Source organism: Callospermophilus lateralis, chromosome 11 (genome assembly GCF_048772815.1).
Source record: "Callospermophilus lateralis isolate mCalLat2 chromosome 11, mCalLat2.hap1, whole genome shotgun sequence".
NCBI classification, from domain to species: Eukaryota; Metazoa; Chordata; class Mammalia; order Rodentia; family Sciuridae; genus Callospermophilus; species Callospermophilus lateralis.
The window spans coordinates 76074903-76082906 of NC_135315.1; positions in this window are offsets into that span (position 1 = coordinate 76074903).

Sequence of the window (8004 nt, forward strand, 5' to 3'; positions counted from 1 at the left end):
TAATAACCATCTCATTATTAATGGCTCTTAAATCTTGCAATAATCTCCATTTACCAGATTTCTTTTTAATGACAAAAATGGGAGTATTATAGGGAGATACAGAAGGTTGTATATGTCCCTACACTAATTGTTGTTTGACTAGGTCATGGGGTGCTTGTATCTTTTCTTTAGTCAGGGGCCACTGAGGAACCCATACTGGTCTATCTGATTTCCAAGTAATTTTTATTGCCTCAGTGACCCCTTCTGAAAACCCAGTCCATGTCTATTTATTCCTTGACCTATTTGAATTGGTGCTGCTATACCTTGTTCTCCTAATCTTTTTTCTTTCCTGAAAACTTATCTAGCCCTAATAGTGGGCACATTTGGATTGATGTTATTTGTTAATGTCAAACCTAATTGATCTAGGACATCTCGTCCCCATAAATTTTATAGGAAGATGATCCAATACATATGGCTGTATAGTTCCTTCACATCCTTCAGGATCCTTCCAATCTAATACCTTTGCACTTCTATGGGGATTAGTTGCCACTCCTAGCCCTTGAAGTGTTTGAGTGGCTTGTTGTAATGGCCACAAAACTGTTAATCCATATTTAGTGCTATATTACCTTGTCAACAAAAGAATTGCATAGAAGAATTGAAAATTATGTAAAAATGTGTTTGAAGGGAAAGTTTTGACATATGGATTGGGAATTTATGGATAGTCAAGGAAGTAAGCTAGAATGATCCATGTTATAATGAATTAGATTTGGAGACATGAGCATGAACTCATGTTGATCTTAATGTACATACACAGGCATCTCTAGAGGGTTGTTTATGCAAAGGTCAGTACTCACTTATTATTTTCCTTAGTCTGTTAGTTGAGGTCACTTAAAAGCAATGTCAATCCAAGCACAATGGACACATCTAGCAATCATATTTTGGATTCTAATACCATTTGTTATACATTGACAGGAATATGGGATACATGTTGAAATGGATGGTGCTATGAATCACGAACCATGTATAAGAAACTATGAAAGATGAGTCTGCAGAATCCTTTGATGCCAGAATATAAAAAAAATTATTAAGAAAAAAAGCAATATCACAGTGACAGAGTATGTCCAAGAGACACAGAAGCCATCATAAAGAGCTCCATTGACTAAAGCTAGAAGAGTTGAGCAAAATTTGAGTAATAACTTGGTCAATTGGTGGTTCTATTCCAGGTATTCTGAGGAATCTCCACAATGATTTCTATAGTGGTTGCAACAATTTGCAGTACCACCAGCAATACATGAGTGAACCTTTTTTTCCCCACATCCTCAACAACTTTTACTTGTATTCTTGATACTTGTATTTAAGATAATTGCCATTCTGACTGGAGTGAGATGGAATCTTCGTGTAGTTTTGATTTTTATTTCTCTAATTGCTAGAGGTGTGGAGTATTTTGTTCACATATGTTTTGACCATTTGTATTTCTATCTCTGTATAGTGCCCATTCAGTTAATTTGCCAATTTATTTATTTTATATATATATTTTAGTTCTCTTACAAGCCTTGAAATTAATGCTCTATCTTAGGTGCAGGTAGCAGAGATTTTCTCATTCTGTAAGCTTTCTCTTCATATTCTTAATAGTTTCCTTTGCTGTAAAGAAGCTTTAGTTTGATACTATCCCATTTATTGATTCTTGATTTTATGACTTGCATTTTAGGAGTGTTCTTTAGGAAGTTGATTCAAAAGACAACATGATGAAGAGTTGAGCCTACATTTTCTTCTAGTGAGTACAAAGTCTAATGCCTAGGTCCTTGACCCACTTTGAGTGGTGCTTTGTGCAGGGTGAGAGTTAGCAGTTCAATTTCATTCTACTACATATGGGACTTACAGTTTTCCCTGCATCATTTGTTGAATCTCACTCCTTGGTTTATACCAGAAGGGTTTAAAATCAGCATTCTATAATGATGCATCCACATCAATATTTACAGCAAGTCATTTCACAAAAACCAATCTGTGGAACTAATCTATGTATAAAGGTTCTGACTGTGGAAAGGTACAAGACAGTGAGTTTCTCTGGTGAGCAAACTCCTGGAGAATAACAGGTGTCTTGTTTTCTGCAGCTGGAACATTCTGTAGTTTTCCCCAGGAACTAACTATTAAGATACACGTTTGACCAGAAAACATATCTAATCATAAGCCAGAACACTTTACACTATAACCTAATGTACCCTGCTTAATAATATAACAAATAATAATGTACTAATGGTGCCAGTGACCTAATATAACCTAATGGTATAAATAAATATGGCAGCTTAGACAAGCACCTATTTTCTGCCTCTACATCTTGCTTCTGTCCCATTTTGTTTGTTTACACCTAGGTGTCTTTCAACAAATGAATGAATAAAGACAATGTGAATAAAGACAATATATATCTTATATATACACAGACACATATTATATAATATATATGTATATATATAATAGATTATATATATTATAATATATATATATTTATATATATATATATATATATATATATATATATATATATATATATATATATATATAATGATTTGGTCAATTGGTGGTTCTATTCCAAGTTTTGGTCAATTGGTGGTTCTATTCCTACTTTTACTTGTATTCTAGATACTTGTATTTCTATTTCTGAAAGTGCCCATTCAGTTCCTTTGCCAATTTCTTTTGTATCATATATCTGTCTCATATATATATATATATATATATATATATATATATATATATATATGTGTGTGTGTGTGTGTGTGTGTGTGTGTGTGCGCGCGCATATTACTTTGCCATAAAGAAGAATGAAATAATGGCATTTGCTGATGAATGAAGGGAAGTGGAGACTATTATGCTAAGTGAAATAAGTCAGTCCCCAAATATCAGAGGCCAAATGTTTTCTCTGATATGTGGATGTTAACCTACAACAAAGGAGGGTAAGGAGAGAGAGAATAGAAGTTCGTTGGATTAAACAAAGGAATGTGAAGGGAAGGGAGAGGGGAGGGGAATATGAAAGAGAATAGAAATAATCAGACCTAACTTTCCTATCCTTGTATCCAAATACATGACTTGGTTAACTCCACATCATGCACAACCACAAGAGTGGGATACTATTAGAATAAGTTACACTCCATATATGTATCATATGTCAAAATATACTTACTGTGATGTGTATCTAAAAAGAACCAATAAAAATATACTAAAAAATTTAAGAATATTTTATTACAATCCAAATATTCAACATATATCTGTGAGTTCATATTGATGTATCTAAATGCTTGAATATAACAAATGGGGATAAGGAGACATAATTCATGAAAAAAGATCTCTCTTACATTGAGAAGCATAATACTAGTTTTTAAGTGTGGGTTGCTCATAGTGATTCCTTTCCAAAAAGGGCAGCATGGACAAGGAAAGAAATAAGTAACTTTACAATGGACTAATTTGTCAGACACTTCCTCACCTGGTTGAACAAGGTCAACATCAAATATGGTAAGTCCTGTTGATGGTATGTATCCTTGATGGAATGTAATGAAAACATTACTTCATTTCTGTGTTTTTCTTTTTTCAAAACACAGGTTTGAAAAATCTATGATGATTGTGAGAAAAATATCAGACAAATCCCAATAGAGAAATATTCTATAAAATTTCTGAGCATTATTCCTCAAAAACCTCTAAGTCATTAGAAAAAAAAATAGAAATGTTTGACACTGTCACAGTCAAAAATTACCTAAAACATGAAATTTTCATTATAAATAAGATATAATTTCATTATAAATAAAATATTACCTGGGATGGGATCCTAAACTTTAAAAAAGGATACTAGGTAAAAACTTAGGAACTGTGAATAAAACAAGAATTTTAGCTAAAAATTATGCAGGATATTGGTTCATTTATTATAAGAAGTGTATAAACTTAATTCATGATATTAATACTAGGAGAAGCTAGGTTCAGGATATATAAAAATTCTGTATATCTCTAATCTTTCTATAAGTCTAAAACTGTCTTGATAAAGTAAAGTTGGTCTTTATGTAATTGCCCAATCTCTGTTAAACTATCAGCATCAATGGAAAAGAGGAATAAATTTACCTATAATGTCATAGATTCACCTAACAGTTCCAAGCAAACTGTGTTTTCAGCCTTTATTTAATGTCTGTATCATTTTATACTATAAGGAAAGCAAAAGGAGACAGAAGCAAGGTGCAGAGGCAAAGCAAAAACTGCTCGCCTAAGCTGCTAGCTTTATTTATATTAACAGGTTATTTTAGGTCATTGGCATCATTAGTACATATTCTTCATTTTTTTTATTAGGAAGGTTACAGACTTAGCAACATTATACAGCTTATTCCTCAGTTACATACTAAATTGCAATGTGCAATGTTAGGAGCTTTGTGTAGCTCTCAAGAAAGTCCACTGTTATGTGAATGGGTTTAGGCTTAGTGAAACCTTGTATTTGTCTAACAATATAGTTCATTATTTACCAAGATCTGTGTGTCTTAGATCAAGGTTGATAAGACTCTAACACAAAGCTTCCTCATGAAGGTCATTACCATAGTAGCTAAGGCATTGAACATGAATTAGTTACTTTACTAGGTCCAGGGAGAAATTCCAGAATATTCCAAGTGTGGAAAACAGGGCACCTGTTACCCCCAGTTAGTTTGCTCACCAGAGGAATGCTATCCTATACATTCCGCAACCAGAATCCTTACATTTTATAAATATTTTTAGTAATAGAAAAGGCAATAGTGATACCTATTCTCAGACTTTATATTCACTTTAGTTGATGGTGAACTTATAATTCTAACAAGTTGTCACAATTGACTAGAAAACTATTTCCGAATGTGAAGGTAAGTTGACTGATTGTGCACGTGGATGTCATGTGAATGGTTTTCAATCCTTATTCTCAATTACTATACTTGTACCTACATAATCAGCAATAGCATTTTGCTGCTTGTACCCAGCATGAAACAGACTTGGAGTAGCACTGTACTAGATGATGAAAATTTACCACAACATCTAAATGGGCATAACATCTTTACCTAGAAGAGATTTTCACTGCCTCATTGAGTGCCAACATTTCAGTTAAGTAATCAATCATTGACATAGTTTCTGCTCAGGAGAGATAAGCAGAAGAATCAATATAATGACATATGTTCAATGATAAGACAAAAGAAAGTTTTCAAGTAAGAAAGTGTTCCTAATTATTCATTTGTGTACCTATCATATTAAAGTCTTTCTACTAAAACCTATTCATAAGTGATATGTAAACAGATGAACCAGCATATATTTTACATGGGGATGATACATTGAAGATATGTTTCAAAATAATTTCCTATTATTTCTGGTAAAAGAAAACCTACCTTGCCATCATCTACAGAGATTTTAAAATAACATTCAATAACATACCATAAGAGAGCTTTCCATTGACTTCAAGATTTTGGGTTTATTATGTTTATTTTAATGACACAAATCATCTTATTCACTAATGATTTTTTGCCTCTATGAATATTTCATTTAAAAAATGCAATATTAAAAATTTATGTATTTCTTTATTCTTAGTGCTTATTGAATTTACAGTGCTATCATAATCCTTACCTAGTCATATTGTGGCATCATATTTCCATTAAAAAATCAATTAATGTGTACAATAAATGAGAATAGGGGCCATGTTTTCACAAATTAGGACAATGTCCAGTATAGGACATTTGCTCAATGAATATTTGTTGAGTGACTAATAAATGGATGTATCTGAATACTGGTTCTGTGGCTAAGTAGTAATACTCATGTCTGTCTTATCAAAATGTTTTGGAAAGCTCTTGCATATGTGACTCAATCCACCATATTTCCTTGAGTATTCATTTAGATAATTGTTCTATAAACTTGCATGTTCTGCCTGTGACTGCCTCTTTTGCCTTCAATTATCATTTTTTTTATGTTATAAACCATTGTCTGGGTCTGTGGACTGCATGTATTTAGATTGATTTTACTATCTGCAAGATCCTTCAAAGAAGTCTCTTTGCACTTGGTAGTTAATTAATCCAAGGCAATTTTGTGCCTTTTAGAATTCCATCTCTTAAAAGGTGTGTGTCTGTCTGTCTGTCTGTCTCTGTGTATGTATTACTATACCCATTTTTATCTTTATATATAACTACCTCACCTATAGCAATACATAGATATAGATATAGACATAAGAAAATAAATATTGATTGAGGAAAAATGTAGGTTTTTTTTAAATGCAAGGTATAGAATTAAACCTAATCTTGAATTACACTATAGTTATGTGGAGACATGGAATTCAAGAACAGCCAACTCTTTCAAGACCATGTTAGTAAGAAGAACAGAGAACTAGAATAGAGCTAAAAAACAAAATGGGGTTACCTCGTGGGAAATATCCATGCAATATTTTCATGCTGGTGCAAAGTTCCTTTTGAGATGAAACAATGATGATAGCAAAGATTCATGGGACAGATTCAGAATGCTACTTTGGTCACAACATTTTAGTATTAGTATTTTTAAATCATGTAAAAATTATTAATAATAATTTAATTATTAATAATAATTTTTACATGATTTAAAAATACTAATTGTAAATTATAGTTAAATAGTTAAATACTAACTATCAATTATAGTGTAAACTACTCTTTTGGGTTAAAAAAGTAGGAGGAATGAGAGAAAGAAATGAAGTATATATGTATCTCTTAAACATATGCACTGCTATGGTTCAAGATGAATCTACTGTGCTTCTAGAGAAAGGACATAAATGTTAACATAAGAAATTATTGGTTATGGTATCTGTCCCTTACTAGACATCTTGTAATCATGCCATGTCATAATATCATTTGTTTCTGCAGTCTTAATTTTCAAGTATTCAAAAATAAGGATCTTTTAAGTGTGTTTCACACTGGAACTTTTGAAGATATATACCCAATATGTGAAGCAAATAGTAAAGATTTATGTTGTGCAGTGGCATTGCAAGAGTCAAGTTGACATCTTGATCAATTAAAGGTTTTACAACAGCTCAGTTTTCAGTTTTAATGAACTTTGTATCCAGGAGACTCATGTAATTCATACCTACTTGGATTACCTGTCAGGGGGGTAAAGATGACATTGAGACCATCACAATTCAGATTGCAAGGTTTTGTTTAGTTTTTATCAATTTTACCTTGGTAGAAATTAAATAATATTTGCAGAGCTTTCATTATATGCTCAGATCCCATGCTAAGAGATTTACATACATCTTCTCATTTAAGAAAGTTAAAATTCCATAGATAAAAGTGTTTAAGGAAACTAAGATTATATTTGTAACTTGTACTATATTTGAAGCTTGAACTCCAGAATATTTAAAAACAAAGTCTCCAGAAACTGTCTCTAAAACTACAATCTGTTTTTCATTAAGTAATTTTAAAAATGGGGAAAATTTTAAACTATATAGAAAGGAAACAAAATTTTCCCCTTTAAAATCAGTTTTGGAAATGAATTAAAAGAGATTGATAGACTGGCTTATTTAATGATCTTAGACTTCATTTTTTCTGCTCACATAAGATGCTGATCCTTGAAAAAGAATGAGTGGGAAGATTGTAGAAATGTATAATAATAGATAAATACAAAGAAACAACTTAGGGAAACAACCAGGAAAACAAATGATGATGAATTAGCTAAGAATTTAACTGAAATCTGTACTGAGCATAAGATTTAACACATACTCAATCTGCCCATTTCACTAGCAAGTACTTCATTTTGGATTCTTTCCTATGTGGGCTCTCCTGTGCTGCGAGGAGGTCCACAGAAGAGGGTAGAGGAGAGTGTGGCTGTGGAGTCATGAATCAAGACCCCCGGAGACCAAACTGGAAGCAGGTCTGATTTTATTGTGCAGTTACCATGTATATATACTCAGGCAGTAACTAAGCCAATTATAGGCAGCCGCCAATACAATTTCTGGCCAACTGTCCTTGTGGAGACCAATGGAGGAGCAGATTGAGAAGCAAGCGCTGGGACCTCAATATGTGGCCTCAT